The sequence below is a fragment of the Suricata suricatta genome, chromosome 7, assembly GCF_006229205.1.
Source record: "Suricata suricatta isolate VVHF042 chromosome 7, meerkat_22Aug2017_6uvM2_HiC, whole genome shotgun sequence".
Lineage (NCBI taxonomy): Eukaryota > Metazoa > Chordata > Mammalia > Carnivora > Herpestidae > Suricata > Suricata suricatta.
Window position 1 is genome coordinate 21438460 of NC_043706.1, and position 20470 is coordinate 21458929.

Here is a 20470-nt window from a genome sequence, read left to right on the forward strand (position 1 = left end):
AGGCTCCACACCGTCAATGCAGAGCCCTACCTATTATGGGGAGATCATGGCCTGAGCTGAAATCAAGAGTCAGATGTTCAACCAGCTGAGCCACCCAGGTGCCCCTCAACTTTGTTTTTTAAATGGTGGTTCTGATATCCTTTCAGGTTTTGGAGTGATTCCTGGATCTGTATAATAAGGAAGGGATAAATGGGGGGGGGGGGCCAAGACATATTGGACATTTATTAATGACATTTACCTAGGTTATTCTATTTACTCCTTGTAACAGCCCTGTGAGAAATATACTATAATTATCTTTTTTTTTTTTAATAAATGAGCAGCCTGGAGCTTAGACAGGCCCCATAACATGAGCATCACCAGGTGGGTTTAGTGAGAAAACCAGCACCCATGCCCGGCTGTGCCTGGCCCCACACACTGAGCTGTGTGTACCTCTCACAGCCCAGCTCCCCGCACGGTGGACTCACACCGCACATGATCTGGAGGCACTCTGGGAGTCCACCGCCACAACCCAAATCATGGGTTTGTCATGTTTTTCTCAACTGTGGTTTTTCCTGCTTTTTATTATTATTATTATTATTATTATATGTCAGATTTTCCTCCTTCTCTGGAAGTTATCTTAGATACACACACACACACACACACACACACACACACACACACACCCTGTACCTGGGGCGGGGGAGGCAGGATAGGAGACAGCAAACGTACACATGAAGTTTTAGTGAGTACGTCTTAGTCAGTAGAGCTTCCACAACAAAGTACTACAAACTGGGTGTCTTACCAACATCAGACATTTCTTTCTTTCAGTCCTGGGAAGCCATGGTCAAGGGCTCAAGGCCCCAGCAGATTTGGTGTCTGGTGAGAGTCCGCTTCCCGACCAGGCTTACCCAGCCATCTTCTTGCTGAGTCCTCACCTGGGGAGAGGGGTGAGGGCGCTCTCTGAGGTCCCTATTATGAGGCACTGATCTGATTCACAAAGCTCTGCCCTCATAACCTAGTCACCTTCCTAAGTCCCACCTCATAATGCCATTCCCTTGGGGATTAGACTTCACATATGAATTGTAGGGGGAAGATAGTCACCCCATTTCATTGATTTTAAGAGGAGCGCTTTCTCCTGCTTCAGCCACTCTGAAAGCCCCATGCCTGGTACTCACTGTCAGGGAGGCAGCGTCAACGCTCAGACAGCAGGTGTCAGAGGCTTTGGGGTAAAATTCTGAATAATCATGGGGTACTTTTAGAAGAAATACAGCCTACCAGACCTCTCCTGAAAGCTCCGGATGGCTCACAGGACAACTATGTTTGGGAAAACAGGGATTTCAAAGGCCCTGCCTCAAAATGTGATTTCTAAGAGGTAGATTCTGTTTGTCACAAAGTTTTAGGCATAAGTTAACTGATTTATTGAGCTTCTATTCCTTTTTGCATGTGCAGAATAGTGATACACAGTTTTAAAAATTCTACGTCCAAATAGGTCTGAAAAGGTTTTTAAAAATTCATTTGAAATAAAAACCCTAAGGGCCTAAGAGAGCATGTGACACATTATCGTTGGATAGGAGTGTTTTCCCCTTTAGTGCGTCATTTAATAAGTGTGTCTTACACCAATGGAGTTTTAAATTCCATATTATACAGTATTTGTGTTTTATTTTTCAATACTCATCAATCTGTTTCTAATGTATTTGTGGAAAAATATATGAGCCATCTTGCCATTCAACTATTTTCAAAATCTCATGGTAACCTGCCAATATTTTTGTAACTTGGCTAAGAAACTCTTTTGCTTTTGGAAGGAGAAGGACCCATACTGTAGGGCTATGTTTCTAGATATATTTTTGGTTAGGTTTTTGTCAATCCTGGCACTTTTCTTTCTTTCTTTTTTAAAAATTTATTTATTTATTTATTTTGAGAGAGAGAGAGAGAGAGCACACAAGGAGGGAGGGGCAGAGAGAGGGGGAGAGAGAATCCAAGCAAGGCTCCATGCTGTCAGAGCAGAGCTTGACATGGGGTTCGATCCCATGAACTATGTGATCCATGACGGGAGCTGAAATCAAGAGTTGGATGCTTAACCCACTGAGCCACCCAGATGCCCCAATCCTGGCATTTTTCTAAAGCAAAAAAATAGTAATAATAAATGAAGATGAGCAAACATCAAAGTGCTTTCATTATAAAAAATGCAGCACCTGGAGAACACAAAGTCAGCCATGCAAAGTCGCTGCAGATTGTATAAACATTTCCGTCTGAAAATCTCCCTTATCTGCTTCTGCCTTGGCTCACTATGATTAGGGACTTGTGTGTCCTTGAGCCTTCTTGGTTATACCCCATGAATTTATGTATTGGTATATTTAAATAGAAAAATTTCACCTTATCATTGGTGCTGCAGGTGTATTTATTTATATTATCTTGCTTTTAGAAAAATACTATTATATCAGAAAATATTTTATCCTTAAATTACTTCCCACCAGCCTCGAGTTTCATGTGGTTTCTATCAGGGCATGAAAAGAAATCAATACACTGGCTCGAAGGGCAGGGGACTTTGGCTCTTGTCGCGCTTTCAGATAAAAAGTGCTTCACATAAAGTAGGCCCGGTCTTTCCATTTTGTGCCATTCTTTCAGTTCTGGTGCTGCCGTGCAGTCACGTCTGGGCTGATAGCAGTGCCTAGGCATGGAGGAAATTGCATTTCCAAGAAAGCAGAATGCAGACATCCTGTGGTTTGTGTACATCTGCATTAAACAAAGCTAACATGAAGCCCCTGGTTTGGGATTTGGGGTGCCCTGTTGGCCTTTTAGATGAACTGTCCTTTTCCATCTCCATGTCCCTCAACACTGAAGCCAAGCTCCTCAGTGTCCCCCGGCCTGTCCCCCATGGTGGGGGCCCAGGTTGTTCCTTCCACATATGCTCTCCTCCCTGTGGTCCTGGAGGTCTGCAGCTCCAGCTCTGAGGTCAGAGTTTGCTCCCAGTATCCTGAGGGGGAAAAGGGTTTCAGCTGTTCTGATCAGGTGGATCTCCATTTAACACTGTTTGACGGTGCCACATTGCCTTCAGGATAAAATCTAAATTCCTAAAGTGGCTTCCAAAATCCTTGATCATCTCCTGGGCTTCAGGGCACCTTCCACTGTGTTGCTGTCCATTCCTGGTCTGCCAGCCCAATGCTCCCCAACTATGATCTTGGTCCAGCCCCCCACCTCCCAGGTTGCCATGCTTTCCTTGGCTCCCTTGTCTCTTCACAAGGCCTAGAGTGGGTTTGGATGGTTTTAGGGAGTCCTGTAAATGTACTGCCATAAGCCTCCTTGTTTTAGTGGGGAAACATATTTCAAACAAACTTTTAAACCGATGTGTGTACAGTTGGCTATAAGCAAGGGCTTCATAGGTTCTGTTAGCCAATCAGGTTACACTGGAAGAGCGGTATCTGGGGCCTAACTCCTTGACCCAGTAAAGAAGTACTTTCAGAGCTTTGGAAGCTTCTACTCAGAAGACTGAGCCATTCCATGCCTGCCCTGTGTGGCACGTAAGGGCATTTGGAATACAGCTGGCTAGGACGGAATGCTGACCACCAAGCAGCTCTGGTAAATAGCCCAGGTTCTCAGGGGACTTCTGGGCCAGGACAGCCAGCATCCATTGGCTTCACCACATGGTAACTGGCATTCCTAGTGGCAAACATACTTGCAAAAATTACCTGCGCTGCTGCAAGCTCATTCTCAGGGGTTAATAGGTGTGAAATAGGTATTTATCACATGTCTTTTCATTGTGTGGCTTCTGTGAGTACCCACTTCTTCCTAACCTCAGAAGGGACACTTTTCCTTCCCTACAGTTCAAATACCTGTTAGAGCTTTGGCTTGGTGTCAAGGTTTCTGACGCCATATAAGCAAACATTTCTGTTACTCTTATCAAAATCAGCAGGTGACTTTTCTCTGGCCACAGTGAAAACAGAGGACTTCTCTGTAAGCCCTGGATGGTGGCCAGAGCCAGGACCATTGCAGGGATGCAGAATCTGAGGGGGCTGAGCTGTGGGAGGGACCATCTGGAAGTATTTTCATGCATCTAGAAGAAGGAAAATCTTCCTTCGAGCTGTGATATCTTGGCTGAAGAAAGCAATGACTCTAAGCAGACCTGGTGTGTGTGGGTGTGCGTGTGTGTGTTGTGTGTGTGCACATGTGTGCAAGGATCTTTATAGATTATTGGGTATGATGAACTTTGGACCTTCTAGAATCTGCTGGTGAGCAAGCTTGCTCTATTTGATGACCATACCCCAGTTTAAGTCTCTGTCCATGATGACTAGTGTTTATTGAAAACTTACTACAGCTCAAGGCCTGTCCTAAGGATTTGCACATATGATCTCATTCTATCCTCATAATGATACAGGCAGGATCATTATCCCTATTTAACAGATGAGGAAACAAGATGGAGACCTTACACCATTCTTCTGAATCCTGAAGCTGGGTCCCTCTGCTGCCACAGCCGAGAAGCTATTCTGCCATCATTTGTCTCCTTGGGGATTGAATATGTGGAAATGGGGAAGGCGTGGCCTCCACGAATGCAGTAGAGATAGGACACTGTGAGCACATTGTCAGACTTTTCCTCAACATTCTTCAAAATATGTCATCAGAAATACAATAAAAATGGCTGGATGTTTAGATTTAAGGGCAGAAAACCTCTTTACCTTGAGATCTTCCTACTGGCTTCTTTTCATTGCTATTTCTAAATTCAGTTAGCTGCCCTACTGCTCTGCTTAAGAACTTTGAAAGGCACCTGGTTTCCCTCGGGGTCAGATCTCAAGCCCTTAAGTGACTTCCCAAATTCCCTGGAATCCATCACTGTCTGAGCAGGCATACTGTGGTCTGAACCTTACAAGGTAGCAATAAGGCTGTTTCAATTAAACATCTCTCAGGAAAACTATGAGACCCAGGTTTGTACAAGGAAGACACCTGGATGTTGTGGGTGGGAAAACCCTCTGTGTTAGTGACTCAGAACTTGGGAATGACACTCTTACCTCAACAGAATAGTTATTCAGCTTCCAGTTATTTCCTACAGAATCTTTCATCATGCTCAGCCTGCCTGGAGCTGGGATGGGTCTGGCTGCTTGGCTGAGTCCTCCTCTTTATACACCTTCCCACCACCCGGAAGGGCAGATCTGATAAGGGCTGGGGCTTCAGTGCGTCCTGCTTCCTAAAATGCACAGCTGACTTTTGCTGTTGGGAAAATATTTATTGAGGATCTGGCTGTAGCTGAGACAGTCTGACAGCGTATAAGGCACAAACATTCTTTATCTGCAGGATGAGGTTAGTTTCTTTTGGGCCTGGTGTTTTGTAAGAAGGAAATCGCTTTCATAAGCATCAGATTAGATCCAGGAAGCATCCACAGGACAATGAAAAGCTGATAGAAGCCCAGCGTCAGGATGTTCTCACTGGCTACTACTGCCATCTTCTGGCTGATCTTGTGAACTACACAGCAGCTTTTGGGGAAAGAAACCATATTAGGAAAGGTTACTTACCCCTCTTTTTATAATCCCCATTTTTATAATCTCTGTGTGGTGCAAAAAGGAAATAGAAGAATTATTCTTTAAATAGAGTATTTGTTGGTATATTTCAAATTAGCAACAATGCTAAAGCAGACAGATGAATTATATAAAAATAAACATACAGTGGACTGTTTGCATTTGAGGCAATAGGGAAAAGAATCCATAAGAGCAATTTATTACACCTTGTGACTCAGTATTCATTAGCTTTGACCAAAATAGGTGTTTATTCCTTATATGAATTTCCAAGACCTCCTTTCAACCCTCTAAAGCTGTTTTCTACACAAATTTAGGTTATCTCAATGGTTTTGGAAAATCAGTACAAAATTAGAGATGTAAGTGAAAATTGCTACCTAAAAAATTATTGGATGTAAGACACGTTTTAAAATTATGCAATAGCAAACATCAAGTTTTTTTTTAAAATTTATTTTTATTTGTTATTTTTTAATGTTTATTTATTTTTTTGAGAGAGACAGAGACAGAGAGCGAGTAGGGGAGCTGCAGAGAGAGAGGGAGACACAGAATCCAAAACAAGCTCTGGGCTCTGAACTGTCAGCACAAAGCCCAATGCGGCGCTTGAACTCACGGACCACAGGATCATGACCTGAGCCAAAGCCAGGTGCTTAACTGACTGAGCCACCTAAGCGCCCCTAAAAAGTTTTTATTTTAATCATCCAGTGTTCATCATGACAAGTGCACTCCTTAATCCCCATCACTTATTTAGCCTATCCCCCACCCACCTTCTTTCTGTTAACTATCAGTCTGTTCTCTGTTTCTTGGCTTGTCTCTCTGCAACCCCCACCCTGTCCCCTGCCTTTAGTTATTTCTTTTGCTTCTTGAATTCCACATCTGAGTGAAATCATATGGCATTTCTCTTTCTCTGACTTATTTCATTTAGCATTATACTGTCTAGCTCCATCCATGTTATTGAAAATGGCAAGATCTCATTCTTTTTTATGACTGAATAACATTTTATTGACTGTATATACCACCTCTTCTCTATCCATCAGGCGATGGGCACTTGGACTGCTTCCACAATTTGGTTATTGTAAATAAAGCTGCTATAAACATAGCGGTGCATGTGTCACTTTGAATTAGTGTTTTTGTATCCTTTGGGCATACTTAGCGATGTGATTGCTGGTTTGTAGGGAGGCTCTATTTTTAGCTTTTTGAGGCACCTCTGTACCGTTTTCCAGAGTGGCTGCTTCAGTTTTCATTCTTACCAACAATGCAAGAGGGGTCCTTTTTCTCCACATCCTCTCCAGCACCTACTGTTTCTTGTGTTTTTGATTTTAGCTATTCTGACAGGTGTGAGGTTATATCTTATTGTAGTTTTGACTCGCATTACCCTGATAATCAGTGATGTTGAACATCTTTTTCAACATCTTTTTCATGTCTTTAGAGAAATGTCTGTTCATTTCTCTTGCCCGTTTTTAAATTGGATTACTTGTTTTATGGGCATTGATTTGTATAGGTTCTTTATATATTTTGGATACTAACCCTTTATCAGATCTATCATTTGCAAATACCTTTTCCCATTCAGTAGGTTGTCTTTTAGTTTTGTTGTTTCCTTCACTGTGCAGAAGCTTCTATTTATTTATAATTTTTTTAGTTTTTTTAAATGTTTATTTATTTTTGAGAATGCAAAGCAGACTCCAGGCTCTGAGCTGTCAGCACAAAACCTGACACAGGGCTCGAACTCACAAGCCATGTAATCATGACCTGAGTTGAAGTAAAAAGCTTTAACTGGCTGTGCCACCCAGGCACCCCAGAAGCCTTTTATTTTGATGTAATCCCAATAGTTTATTTTTGCTTTTGTTTCCCTTGCCTCAGGGTACTTATCTAGAAAGTTGCTATGGCCCATGCCAGAGAAATTACTGCCTGTGCTCGTTTCTAAAGTTTTTCTGGTTTCTGGTCTTGCATTTAGGTCTTTAATCCATTTTGAATTTACTTTTGTGTATGGCATTATAAAGTGGTCCAGTTTCATTCTTTTGCATGTTCCTGTCCAGTTTTCCCAACACTGTTTGTTGAAAAGACTGTATTTTTCCCATTGAATATTCTTTCCTATTTTGTCAAAGATTATTTTGCCATATAATTATTAGTTTATTTCTGGATTTTCCATTCTGTTCTACTGATATATGTGTCTGTTTCTTTTTTGGTGCCAGTTCCATACTGTTTTGATTACTATAGCTTTGTAATAGAATTTGATGTCCAGAATTGTGATGCCTCCAGCTTTGCTTTTCTTTTTCAAGTTTGCTTTGGCTATTCAGGATCCTTTTGGTTCCATGAAAGTTTTAGGATTCTTTGTTCTAGTTCTGTGAAATATGCTGTTGATATTTTTATAGGAATTGCATTCAATGTGTAGATTGCTTTGGGTAGTATAGATATTTTAACAGTATGTGTTCTTCCAATCCATGAGTGTGTAATATCTTTCCATTTCTTTGTGTCATCTTCAATTTCCTTCATCAGTGTTTTATAGTTTTGAGAATGCAGGTCTTTCACCTCTTTGATTGGGTTTATTCCAAGATATCTTATTACTATTATTGTTATTATTTTGGTGTAATTATAAATGAGAATGTTTTCTTAATTTCTCTTTCTAATGCTTCATTACTGGTGTATAGAAATGCAACAGATTTCTGTACATTGATTTTGTATCCTGTGACTTTACTGATTTATCAGTTCTAGCAGTTTTTCGGTGGAGTCTTTTGGGTTCTCTCTATATAATATCATGTCATCTGCAGATAATGAAAGTTTTACTTCTTCTTTACCCACTCGGATGCCTTTTTTGTTGTTGTTGTCTGATTTCTGTGGCTAGGACTTCCAGTACTATGTTGAATAAAAGTGGTGAGAGTGGATGTCCTTGTCTCGTTCTTGACATTAGGGGAAGGGCTTTCAGTTTTTTCCAATTGAAGATGATGTTAGGTATGAGTTTTTCATATATGGACTTTATTATGTTGGAGTGTGTTCCCTCTAAATCTACTTTGTTAAGTTTTTTTTTTTTTAAATCATGAATGGATGTACTTTGTCAAATGATTTTTTTGTATCTATTGAAATGATCATATGGTTCTTATCCTATCTTTATTGATGTGATATATCACATTGATTGATTTGTAAATATTGGACTCACCTTTGAAATCCAGGAATAAATCCTACTTGATTGTAGTGAATGATTTTTTTAAATGTATTATTGGATTTGGTTTGCTAGTATTTTGGTAGAGTTTTGCATGTAGTTCTTTCTCTGTAGAGTCTTTATTTGGCTTTGATATCAGAGTAATGCTGCCTTCATAGCATGAATTTGAACGTTTTCCTTCCTCTTCTATTTTTTTGGAATAGTTTGAGAAGAACAGATTTCAACTCTTCTTCAAATGTTTGGTAGAATTTGTCTATGAAGCCATCTGGTTCTGGACTTTTGTTTGTTGGGAGTTTTTTGATTGCTGATTCAATTTCTTTGCTGGTAATCAGTGTGTCCAAATTTCCCATTTCTTCCTATTTTGGTTTGGGTAGTTTATATGTTCCCGGGGATTTATCCATTTCTTCCAGGTCGTCCATTTGTTGACAGATAGTTTTCATAATATTCTCTTATAATTGTTTGCATTTCTGTGATGTTGGTTGCTAGTTTTCCTCTATCATTTTCTATTTAATTTATTTGGGTCCTTTCTCTTTTCTTTTTAGTAAATCTGGCTTGGAGTTTATACATTTTATTAATTTTTTCAAATAGCCAGTTTCTGGTTTCATTGATCTGTTCTTTTTTTTTTTTTTAACAGTATTTATTTCTGCTGTAATTTTTATTATGCCTTCCTTCTTCTGGTTTTAGGTTTTGTTTATTGTTCTTTTTCTAACTTCTTTAAGCTTTTCCTGGCTCCTTTAGGTGCAAGGTTAAGTTGTTTATTTGAGAATTTTCTTGCTTCTTGAGGCAGACCTGTATTACTATAAACTTCCCCCTTCGAACTGCTTTTGCTGCATCCCAAAATTTTTGAACCATTGTGTGTGTGTGTGTGTGTGTGTGTGTGTGTGTGTGTGTGTTTAACGCTTATTTATTTTTGAGAGACAGAGAGACAGAGCATGAGCAGGGGAGGGGCAGAGAGAGGAGATGCAGAATTTGAATCAGGCTCCAGGCTATGAGCTGTGAGCCCAGAGTGAGCTGCCAGCCCAGAGCCCAACACGGGGCTCAGTCTCACAGACTGCGAGATCATGACCTGCACTGAAGTCGGACACTCAACTGACTGAGCCACCCAGGCGCCCCATGAACCATTGTGTTTTAATTTGCATTTGTTTCCATATACTTTTTAATTTCTTTTATTTCTTGGTTGGCCCATTTATTGGTTAGTAGCATGTTATTTAACCTCCATTGATTTGCAGTCTTTCCATATTTTGTTCTTGTGGCTGATTTCTAGTTTCATAGGATTGTGATCAGAAAAGACACATGGTATGATTTTCTTTTTTTGATTTGCTGAGGCTTGTTTGTGGCCTAAAATAAAATCTATTCTAGAGAATGTTCCATGTGCACTTGAAAAGAATGTGCATTCTGATGTTTCAGGGTAGAATGTTCTGAGTATATCTGTTAAGTCCATCTGGTCCAACATGTCATTCACAGCCATTGTTTCCTTGTTGATTTTCTGGTTAGATGATCTGTCCATTGCTATAAGAGGGATGTTAAAATCCCCTACTATTATTGTATTGTTATTGATTAGTTCCTTTATGTTTGTTATTAACTGTTTTATGTATTTGGGTGCTCCCATGTTGGATGCATAAATATGTTTGTCATATCTTCTTGTTGGATTTTTGTCTTTACTATTATATTGTGTCTTTTTTGTCTTTGTGTATAGTCGTTGTTTTAAAGCGTAATTTTTAAAATATTTATTTATTTTTGAGAGACAGAGAAACAAGAGTGTGAGCAGGGGAGGGGCAGAGAGAGAAGGAGACACAGACTCTGAAGCAGGCTCCAGGCTCTGAGCTGTCAGCACGGATCCTGATACAGGGCTCAAACTCAAGAACCACAAGATCATGACCTGAGCTGAAGTTGATTGCTTAACTGACCGAGCCACCCAGGCACCCCTAAAGTGTATTTTGTCCAATACAAGTATTGCTACTCCAGCTTTCTTTTGATATTCATTTGCATGATAGTTGTTTCTCCATGCCCTCATTTTCAATCCGCAGGTAATTTTAGGTCTAAAATGAGTCTTGTGAAGGCAGCAAATAGATAAGTCTTGTGTCTTTTGAATGGGCTATTTAGTCCATTTACATTAAAAGTGATTATCAATAGATATGTATTTACTGCCATTTTATTACCTGTTTTGTGATTGTTTCTGAAGTTTTCACTGATCCTTTCTTGTTATTCTCTTTGTCATGGTTTGCTTTTTTTCTTTTTTTGGAACATTTGGATATATTTGGAATTACCTCTCTTTTTTTCCTTTGCATATTTATTAGTGTTTTTTTTGGATTACCATTAAGTTGGTATATAACTTCTTGTGCCTATAACAGCCTATATCAAGTTGATGGTTATTTAAGTTTGAACTCTTTCTTTACTCTTCTCCTCCCCCACATTTATGTATATGGTGTTATATTTTGTTTATGTCCTTTTTTGTGTGTCAGTTTCTTGACTTTTCTTTTACAGAAATATTTATTTTTACTGATTTTGTGTTTCCTATCTTCATACTGTCATTTTTAGTCTTCCTTTCCATTCAAAGAACCCCCTTTAATATTTCTTGTAGGGCTGGTGAGTGGTCATGAAGTCATCTAGTTTTTGTCTGGGAAACTCTTTATCTCTCCTTATATTCTGAATGGTAGCCTGGGTGGGTACAGTATCCTTGGCTGCAGGTATTTCCCAGTCAGCACGTTGAATATACATTGTCACTCTTTTCTGGCTTGGAAATTTTCTGCTGAAAAATTGCCTAATAGCCTTACAATTTTTCCTTTGTATATTACTGGCTTCTTTTGTCTTGTTGCTTTTAATATTTTGCTTTATCACAATTTTGTGCCATTTTAATTTACAATATGTCTTGGTGTCAATCTGCTTTTGTTGACTTTATTGGGGGTTCTCCGTGCCTCTTGGATCTGGGTATTTGTTTCCTTCCCTTGATTAGGGAAGTTTTCAGCTATTATTTCTTCAAATAAATTCTCTGCTCTTGTTTCTCTCTCTTCTCTTCTGGGATCCTATGATACAAATATTATTACATTTGATGGAGTCACTGAGTTCCCTAAATCTACTCTCATTTTGCATAGTTCTTTTTTTCTCTCTTTTGTTCAGCTTGATTACTTTCCACTATTCTGTTTTCGAGGTCATTCATTTGTTCCTCTGCTTCTTCCAGTCTGCTGTTCATTCCATCAAGTGTCTTTCTCATTTTGTTTACTGAGTCTTTAACTCTGCTATGCTTTTCCTTATCTCTGTGTTAATGGTCTCATTGATGTCCTCTACTCTTGTTTCAAATCCAGTGAGTATCCTTATGATCATTGCTTTAAATTCTTCATGAGCCATGTTACTTATATCTGTTTTGCTTAAGTTTCTGTCCAGGGTCTTGCTCTGTTCTTTCATTTGGGACAAATCTTCTGTCTTATTTTGTCTAAGTCTCTGTGCCTTTTTCTCTGTGTTAGAAAAGTCAGCTGAATGTCCTGTTCTCAAGGGTAATGACTTCATGAAGAAGATGTCCTTTAGTGCCCTACAGTGTGGTGTCCCCTGTGCCCAAGGGCCTGTTGCTTCTGGGAGTGTCTCCAATGTGTGCTGCGTGTGCTCTGCTGTTGTGTCTTGGCTACTTTTTGCTTTAGGCCAGTCATCCATAGAGGTTCTCTTTGCCTGTTGTGGACAGTGTTTGGTCACTGGACTGAATGTGGCATGTTTTAACTAGATGTGGTCTAGTCTGCTTGTGAAAGGAGACCTGTTGCTGCACACTAGAACGAAGGTGGGTTTGGGAGACAGTGTTGGCAGGGCTTTGGGCAGGTCTTCTGGGGGAAAGGCCCCACTGCACTGGGACTGAGGCAAGCATGACTGAGAAGGGTGGTTCCACTGGAGTGTGGGAGTGCAAGGCTTCATGTTGTCAAGGTAGGTAGTGAGTATTGGTGTTGTGCTGGTCCCCACAGGTGGTCCAGGACTTATACTGAGGGCTGGGGAAGGGGAATGGCACCTGCCATTTCTTTCTTTGCCAGAGGGGTCTCTCTGTGAATGCTGCCTGTCTGGGCCATGCTCTGAAAGGAACAACTAACTTCTCCACTGTGTGCCCACGTGCTCTTCAGGTTGCTGTTTCCACATTGTATGTCCTCCAAGTTCTCTTAGGGCTAAGCATGCTGACCTTTTAAACACTAAGCTTTAAGCTCTGCTAGTTGTAGGAATTCATGAAATTCAGGCATTGTCTCTTTCCAAGCCAATTGCTATGGTGATTCATTTTCTATGTGTGTTCCCCTGTGTGTTAATCTGTCTCTGACCCTCTCTGCAACCACAGCTCCCTCACTGCTGCAGCAGCCATCATCCATTTCTCTCCAATCCCTGTCTCTGCACTCCGTACTGTCTTTAGGGTGTCCCCTCCTCTACCTTTAGTTGTGGAGTTTGTTCTGCCAGTCTTCAGATTGATTTCTGGGGTCTTTAAGATGATTTGATAGTTATTTATTTGTGTTTATGAGAAAAGTAAGCCTAGGGTCCTCCTACTCTGCTACCATCTTCCCCTCTCTTTATGCAGTAACAAATACCAAATTTTACATCAGTCCTTATCTTTACTGCATAGTGGTTTTATTTTTAGGATCTTACTCTCTAGAAATTTTAGTTCTAAGTTAAGTAAAGGCTTATCATAGCACACACAGTACACATATATTGAAAGAAGTAGAAATAAGTTTTTCTAGTTATTTAGATTTTATTTTGGGAAAGGGAGGTTGTATTTTACCTTTAATATAGTATGTGCTGAGGCCAATAGGTCCATAACTATATTAAGTATGCTGGCAGAGACTACTAAGAATCCTTTCTCCCCTTTATCCTCAACAACAGAAACAGCAGAATCCTAGCTGGCTCATGACCACTGTGTTATTCTGGGTGCTTTGAGAAGTAGATGACGAGAAGGGATTTATTAAGGGGAACATCCATTAGAGAAGGTTGGAAGGGAGCTATAGGAAGTCTGGAAGGGCCACTAGACCGCAATGCAGGTTTGACCCCAAGTGCAAGAGAGAAGGAAGGGAGGAAGGAAGGGAGGAAGGAAGGAACGGAAGAAGGAAGATGGAAGGAAAGAAGATGAAAGAGGAAGGAAGGGGGAAGAAAGAAGAATAGAAGGAAGGAAAGAAGGGAGAAAGGAGGGGAAGAAGGAAGATAGAAGGGAGGAAGGAAGGAATGGAAGAAGGAAGGAAGGAAGAAAGATGGAAGGGAGGAAGGAGAAGGAAGGAAGCAAGCTGGATGGAAGCATGTTAGACTATAGTGCAGTTCTAAGGAAAGTTGGGCAAAGCTGTAGGGGACCCTTGTGATAGGCAGATTCTAAAAATGAACCCAATGACCTCTGTTTCCTGGTGCATATGACCTTGTGAAATCACTTCCCTTTGAGGATGGACAGGACCTAGTGATTAATTTCTAGTGAGGAAAATATGGCAAAGTGATGGAATGTCACTTCCATGATGCTGTTACAAAAGCCTTTGATTTCCATCTTGTTGGATCCTCTCTTGCTGATTTCAGTGAAGCAAACTGCCATGTTGGAAAGTCTCATGTAACAAACAATGGCTAGAGAAGAGCTGAGGCCCTCAGTCCAACAACACATGAGATGCTGAATTCTGACCACCACTGCCAGTTGCGCTTGGAGGCAGATCTTCCCCAGCCGGGCCTTGTATGAGACCACAGCCCTGGCTTGCACTTGGGCTTCATCCTTGTGAGAGGTCTTGAAGCAGAGTGTCCAGATGAACTGTTTTTGAATTCCTGGCTCACAGAAACTGTGAGATAAATGTGCGTTGCTTGGATCCACTATGTTTTGGAGTAATTTGTTGTTCAACAACAGATAATCAATCTAGTTCTAAGCCAATGTTGCCAATAGAGAAGTCTTAATGACTCCTACAAAGTCTGCCTTGGTATTCCTGATGCACTCAGTCATTGGCTTGGAGCAACCTGTGGGAAGCACGGCCTCACTGCAAATGTGGTGATGGATTTCAGAGTGCAGGAGCTGGGGCCCTCGGATAATTATGCTTGCTGCCATTTGAGATCCAAGAGACACATTATCATTGCTGTTGCAGACACCCAGAGTAAATATCATACTTCCTGTCCTTCTTGAAGTTTGGATGGTCTTGTGTTGAGTTGTGGTCAATATGGCATATACGTAAGCTGCATAAACAACTTTCAGAAATGGTTCTTAAATAAAGGGACTGTGCACCCCTTCCTTGCCCTTTCTCCTTTCCTGCTGGTGGGATTATGATGAGATGACTGGACCTGACCAGCCATTTTGGACCATGAGACAGAATCCCTCTGTGGAGGATGATGAAGCCAAAAATACAACAAGCCCAAGCTCCACTGATCATGGACAACCTGGGTTCATGGGAAATAAAAATAAACTTCCAACTTGTGTAAAACACTGCTTGATTTTCTATTCCTCAAAACAGAATTTAATCCTGATTGAAAATATCTACATTTTGTGTATAAAGCCTGAAGATTAAAGGAGTAAATATTTCTCATGGGATGAATGATGCAAAAAGAAAGCTTAATCCCCCAGAACTGTTACTGGGAGATGATATTTATTCCATAGGCTGGGAGTACCGGCAGATCTGACCTTCCTGTTGCTAGGACAGCGTCCCTCTTAGCAAGGGCAAGAGAAGGAAGCCACTGATGTTCATCACAGAGAGGTCTTTGAAAACAGCATGTGAGAAAGCAGCGTAAACCACCCCACTGTGTGCCAGGCTAAGAACATTGGACCCAGAGGCTAACAATTTGTTGAATGAAGGGACCAAGAAGAAAACCAGCTTGATTTTAATTGTCTGTCAAATCTGTGGAAAATTAACTTTTCCTAAACTAAGTCCTTTTGAAGCTTTCAAAGCTTGAGAACATAATAAATGCTACCCTTCACTGGGCTTGGCATTGATTCAACCTGGTACCATGCTTTGACCAGCGCACATGGGCTATTTTCTGGAAGGATATGTCTGTTCTCTCTGATGACTTTCAAAACATGAATTTACCCACCGAAACTTTCTGGCTATGCTATCCATAGCATTTTTAACCCTTATGTGTATTTCCAGTACATGGAATCTGAAGGTTAGCAAATTCCATGTTTACTAAGTGCTCCACAGGTTAGGAGGCAGTAGAAGAAAAGTAAGTACACAGGCCTGTAGACACACCAGTCTGGCTCTAGCTTTGGCTCTGTCACTGAACCACTTGTGTCACCTTGAGCTTAATTTCTGAGATTGCCCCTCATTTGTGACAGTTTCTAGCTTGTAGGATTGCTGTGGGTATTAAATTCGATAATGCATAAAAAAACTTAGAGGCTCAGTATAGAGTGCTGGTCATGTTGTAAGTACACAGTAAATATTACCTATCTATCTCTAACAATTTAATACCCATCAAGTCTCTAGTCACAGGTTGTCCAATATAGCATCCACTGGTCACATGTAGCCTTTGAACATTTGAAATGAGGCTAGTTCAAATTGAGATGTGTGGGAATATAAAATACAAATTGGATTTTAAAGTCTTGGTATGAACACAAGAATGTAAAATATTTCCTGAGTAATTTAAAAAATATTGATTACATGTTAAAATGATACATTCTGGATATATTGTATTAAATTTCACCTGTTTCTTCCTCTTTTTTAAAAAATGTGGCTACTAGAAAAATTTAAATTATGCCTTTGGCTTGCACACCAAATTTCTTTTGTACCCTGTAAGTCCAGGCAGGCAGATGAAGTGGGATGGTAAAGTGAACCCCAAAGTCATGGTCCATGTGATTAGTATCTGGTGATTATCATAGGCTTGGATAAAGGTCTGGGGGAGGAAATCTACTTCCTAGGTGAATACTTACTTATACTATTCAATTCTATAGATACTTACTGAGGTCAAGAGGTGGCCATCTGAGGGAGCAGCACTCAGTCACCTGAGTCTAAAAATGGAACAAAAAAATCTGGGGGTTTTGACAATGGAAGTTTGGAGAGGTAAAAACCAGGATTTGGGGTAGAGTCTAAGATCCAGGGTAGAGCATATCATTGTGAGAGAATCAAATGAAAAATGACAAGAGAAGCAGAAGCTCGGGGGTAGAAAATCCACTTCTCAGGGGAAGTTGATATGGATACAATCAGTTCCATAGATATTGATTCAAACCTACTATATTCCAAACCCCTTATTAGAAACTCATGAAAGTGCTTTACCTGCCTGCAAGATGCTAGTAGCACAGAGTGATGAAGTGCTATGATAAACTACAGTGGGAGCTTATTATAGAGAAAATGAATCTTCTTGTGGGTAAGGAACATTTTCCTAGAGAAAGCAACAACTCAACTAAGATCTCCGAGGAAGTAGCCAGAAGGAAGGGATAAGCACATTCTAGGTAAGGGAGCACCACGGGCAAAAGTTAGGTGGTCGGGAGAGCACTGTGCACACAAGAATATACAAATGCTCAGTGTTGCTTCAGAGTAGATTAAAAGGTGTGAGTGGCTGGAACCTGGAGAGAGGAGAAGCCAGATCATAGAGTAGATGGTATCACGGATGCAAAGCTCTGAGGGTACAAGGCAGGGAGCTTTACAGAACATTCAGCACAGGAGTGACCTGGCCATATTTGTGCTTTAGAAAGATTTCTCTGACTACATTGTGAGGGTTCCAGTTCTAGATAAGATGAATTAAACACAGCCCATCCAGGATCTCCCACTTAAATCAGTATAAAACCTGGACAGAATGCATGGAACAGCTATTTAAGGACTCTGAAGCTAAATAGTAGTAAGTGGATCAGGAAAGAAGACCAACATTTGAAGTGCCACTAAGCCAATGGCGAATTTATGTTTGTTTGTTTGTTTGTTTGATTTTTTCCCATTCCAGTGATTCCTGGACTCAGCACAACCTGCAACATGGGAGGTGACACCAACACAGAGAAAGATCCAGGAAGCTCTTTGTTTCTGACTTGAAGAGTGAATAAGTGCTCTCCTAATGCTAGCAAAACGTGGGAATATTTTTCTCCATTTTTTTCTCCATTTCTCCATTCTCTTGCATCTCAGCTCCTAAGCAATCCTTTGGTGGCAGAAGGCACAGTGGCAGCAATGGGAGCCCAAAAACTGAGGGAAGAAGAATTCCAATCAGAAGAGCTGTGTCCAAGAAGGTGCACTGAATACTTATTAATGTTTAAAAATTTTGGTTCATTGTTTGGTCTTAGGCATGGACTTAGTTGCACCAAGTGTGTGTCATAGTGAGTAAATATGCTCCAACATTCTGGCTGGAGACTGAAAAGACCAGAAAATATTGGGGGGGACAACAGAGAAGAAGGAGCTCAGAAAAGCAATCTTGTAAAGTTGTTTATGAAGTGCTGGGCTCACCCCTGGGCTGCACGTGTGTGGATCTTACCCTAAACAAAATGTCACAGACTTTGAGAACTGACCCATTGGGTAGATCACTGCCCAGCATCCAGACTGTCCACTGGATGCACACATGGGAGGCACATCTGAATAACACTGTAAAAAGCTTTGAAAATGGTACTTATATTTAAAACCACAGAAAGCTTTTCACAACTTGCAGCTTGAACCCAGCAGATCTGCTAGACAAAGAAGTTTTCCTCTCTAAACAAAACCATCAACATTCCCCATAAGTTTGAAAATAAGACCTGGAGTCTTAGAACATAACATATAAAATATCCAGGAAATAATCCAAAATTACCTAGCACCAGGAAATTACCAAGAACCAGGAAAATTTTAATTTGCATGGAAAAATAACCAACAGATGCCAAAGCCATAATGTCACAGAACTTGGAATTATCTGAAAGACTTTAAAGCAGTAATTATAAGAATGCTCCAAGAAGTAATAGCAAACCCTCTTGAAATGAGTGAGGGGATAGAAAGTCTCAGTGAACAAACAGAAGATACTAAATAATGAAAAGAACCAAATAGGAATTTTAGAAATGAAATATACAGCAACCAAAATTTAAAATTTAAAAACTGAGTGGGTTTCATATAAGTGATAGAGAAAAGAATCAGTGAACTTGACAATGGATGAACAGGAATGTTCTAATATGAATAACCAGATGCTCAGCTTCTGACATTCAAAATTGATTTTTCCAGCTTGACAATAGGTTTTGGTAAAGGAAAACATTTTCTAATATCTTTACCTCTTATTTAGTGTCTGAAGAAGCGAGTCTAGGATGGAGGGTTCCATTAATTCCATAGCATAGAGACGATGCCTTAGTTGTGCAGATCCCTTTCCTTCCTGGGAGATGATAAGAGAAAAAAAAAGTGAAAAATAGGCAGGAGAGGAAGTTGGTTAGAAGTGTGTTACAGTTTTCTATCTTTATGCTAGGGAGGATTGAGAGGGCCAGAGTATCAGAAGTGTGTTGGAGCTGGCTTGTACCAGTTCCTCAAAGCCAACAGTTAAAATTTCAGGCATGTTTGCAAGCTGATTATTAAATAATTTCCAGCTTGAAATTGGACATGGTAGGGATATTTGCATGGTAGGGATATTTGATAACTGGAAAACACTTCAAACTATTGGAGAGCCTGTTGCTAAATTATCAACATAGTACTGGTGACAGATGGATCAAGGGGAATATTGGGGCCAGGGGGTGGGGCATGCTTCCCCTCTTCACCATTTGGAACCCTGAAGGACAACGTTATGCAGGGACTGTGCTAACATGGTGTGATCCAGTGTGGTGGTATGACATTGTTGGACAGAGAGCAAATCTGGTAAACATTCTCAACCCTACCTAGTTTCTCACGTACCTTAAATGCTGGGCTGAAAGCCATGCCCTGCTGTAGTAAGGTGAGGAATCCCACCAAAGAGCCTGGTCTGCGAACTCAGACTCAGCTGTCTGTTGACCAGTGAGAGCTGAACGAAGGCTGAATCAGTGGGGAGGACCCACTGGCAAAGAATGGGCCACAGGGTCATGAGGCACAGACATCAGCAGCAGACTGGCAGATGCAAATTAGACCACTTAGTGCCAGATTGATCAGGACAAGTTGAGGCTGAGGATAGTTTCTGGGTCCCTAGATCTCTTTATTCCACCACCATGAGGTCATAAGAGGCCTCTTCCTCCATATTTGAGGTACCATCTTGGAAGGGATGGGCATAGAAGTGAGGACACTGAGATATAATTCCCCCAAGAATGAATATCAAAGAGACTGTTTAAATCACTGCATCTAACTAAGGTCATAAATCAAGAGGAAAACAGAATCAGGTACAGGTCCAAACTAAACAGATCACATTTTTTCTACATCTCTGACTGGAAGTGTAAATTTGCCACCCAGCAACACTTGGAAAATAAATAAATAGCATAACTTGTGTTTATTCAAATGTATAATTCATGAGTTTTTTTTTTTAAGCTCAGTCATACTTTGCAGACCGAGGTTTGAATTCACTTTTATTTTGCAGATGGAAAAGAGGCTGGGGAAATTGGAGTGGAAGACAGAAAGACTGCAATCTTGGGTGCCTCTCTATGATGTGAGGCTCTGATGTCAGACAGAAGTTGAGTTTTTTTCATTTATCTCTGGAATAACCAGGATAAAAGAAGTGGTTTATTTTAATCTCAGAAGAGGTGACTTGATAAAGAATACTGAGTTTGTTTAGCTGCTGTAAAAAAATGTAATTGTCAAAGGGCTGGAATGCTCAAAGCCGTAAACTTTTAGGGCCAAAAAGATAGCTGAGATAATTGAGTCCAGGAAACTGAGACCTGAGGAAGTGAAAACCATATTCAAGTTTACGCAGCTCATTGTCTATGGCAGGATTAGAACTCAAACTCTGACCCTACTCCCATCTTATATGAGGACTATAGGATTCTACCACACCACTTCATTTGCAGAAGAGTCTATGTGAGGACCCATGTCACAGCTGGAAGGCTGCTTAA

At 40.6% G+C, this 20470-nt stretch overlaps 2 long non-coding RNA genes across 2 annotated transcripts; one reads left to right on the plus strand and one right to left on the minus strand.

Moving 5' to 3' along the window:
* Positions 1 to 1071: 1071 nt before the first annotated feature.
* Positions 1072 to 20084, plus strand: LOC115296904. The gene is made up of 3 exons (XR_003911134.1): positions 1072 to 1188; positions 17467 to 17743; positions 19999 to 20084. It is a non-coding gene; the product is annotated as an uncharacterized LOC115296904 (long non-coding RNA).
* On the minus strand, positions 17403 to 18843 carry LOC115296903. Its single transcript, XR_003911133.1, has 2 exons — positions 18743 to 18843; positions 17403 to 17699 (listed from the first exon to the last, which is right to left on the minus strand). It is a non-coding gene; the product is annotated as an uncharacterized LOC115296903 (long non-coding RNA).
* Positions 20085 to 20470: the final 386 nt, after the last annotated feature.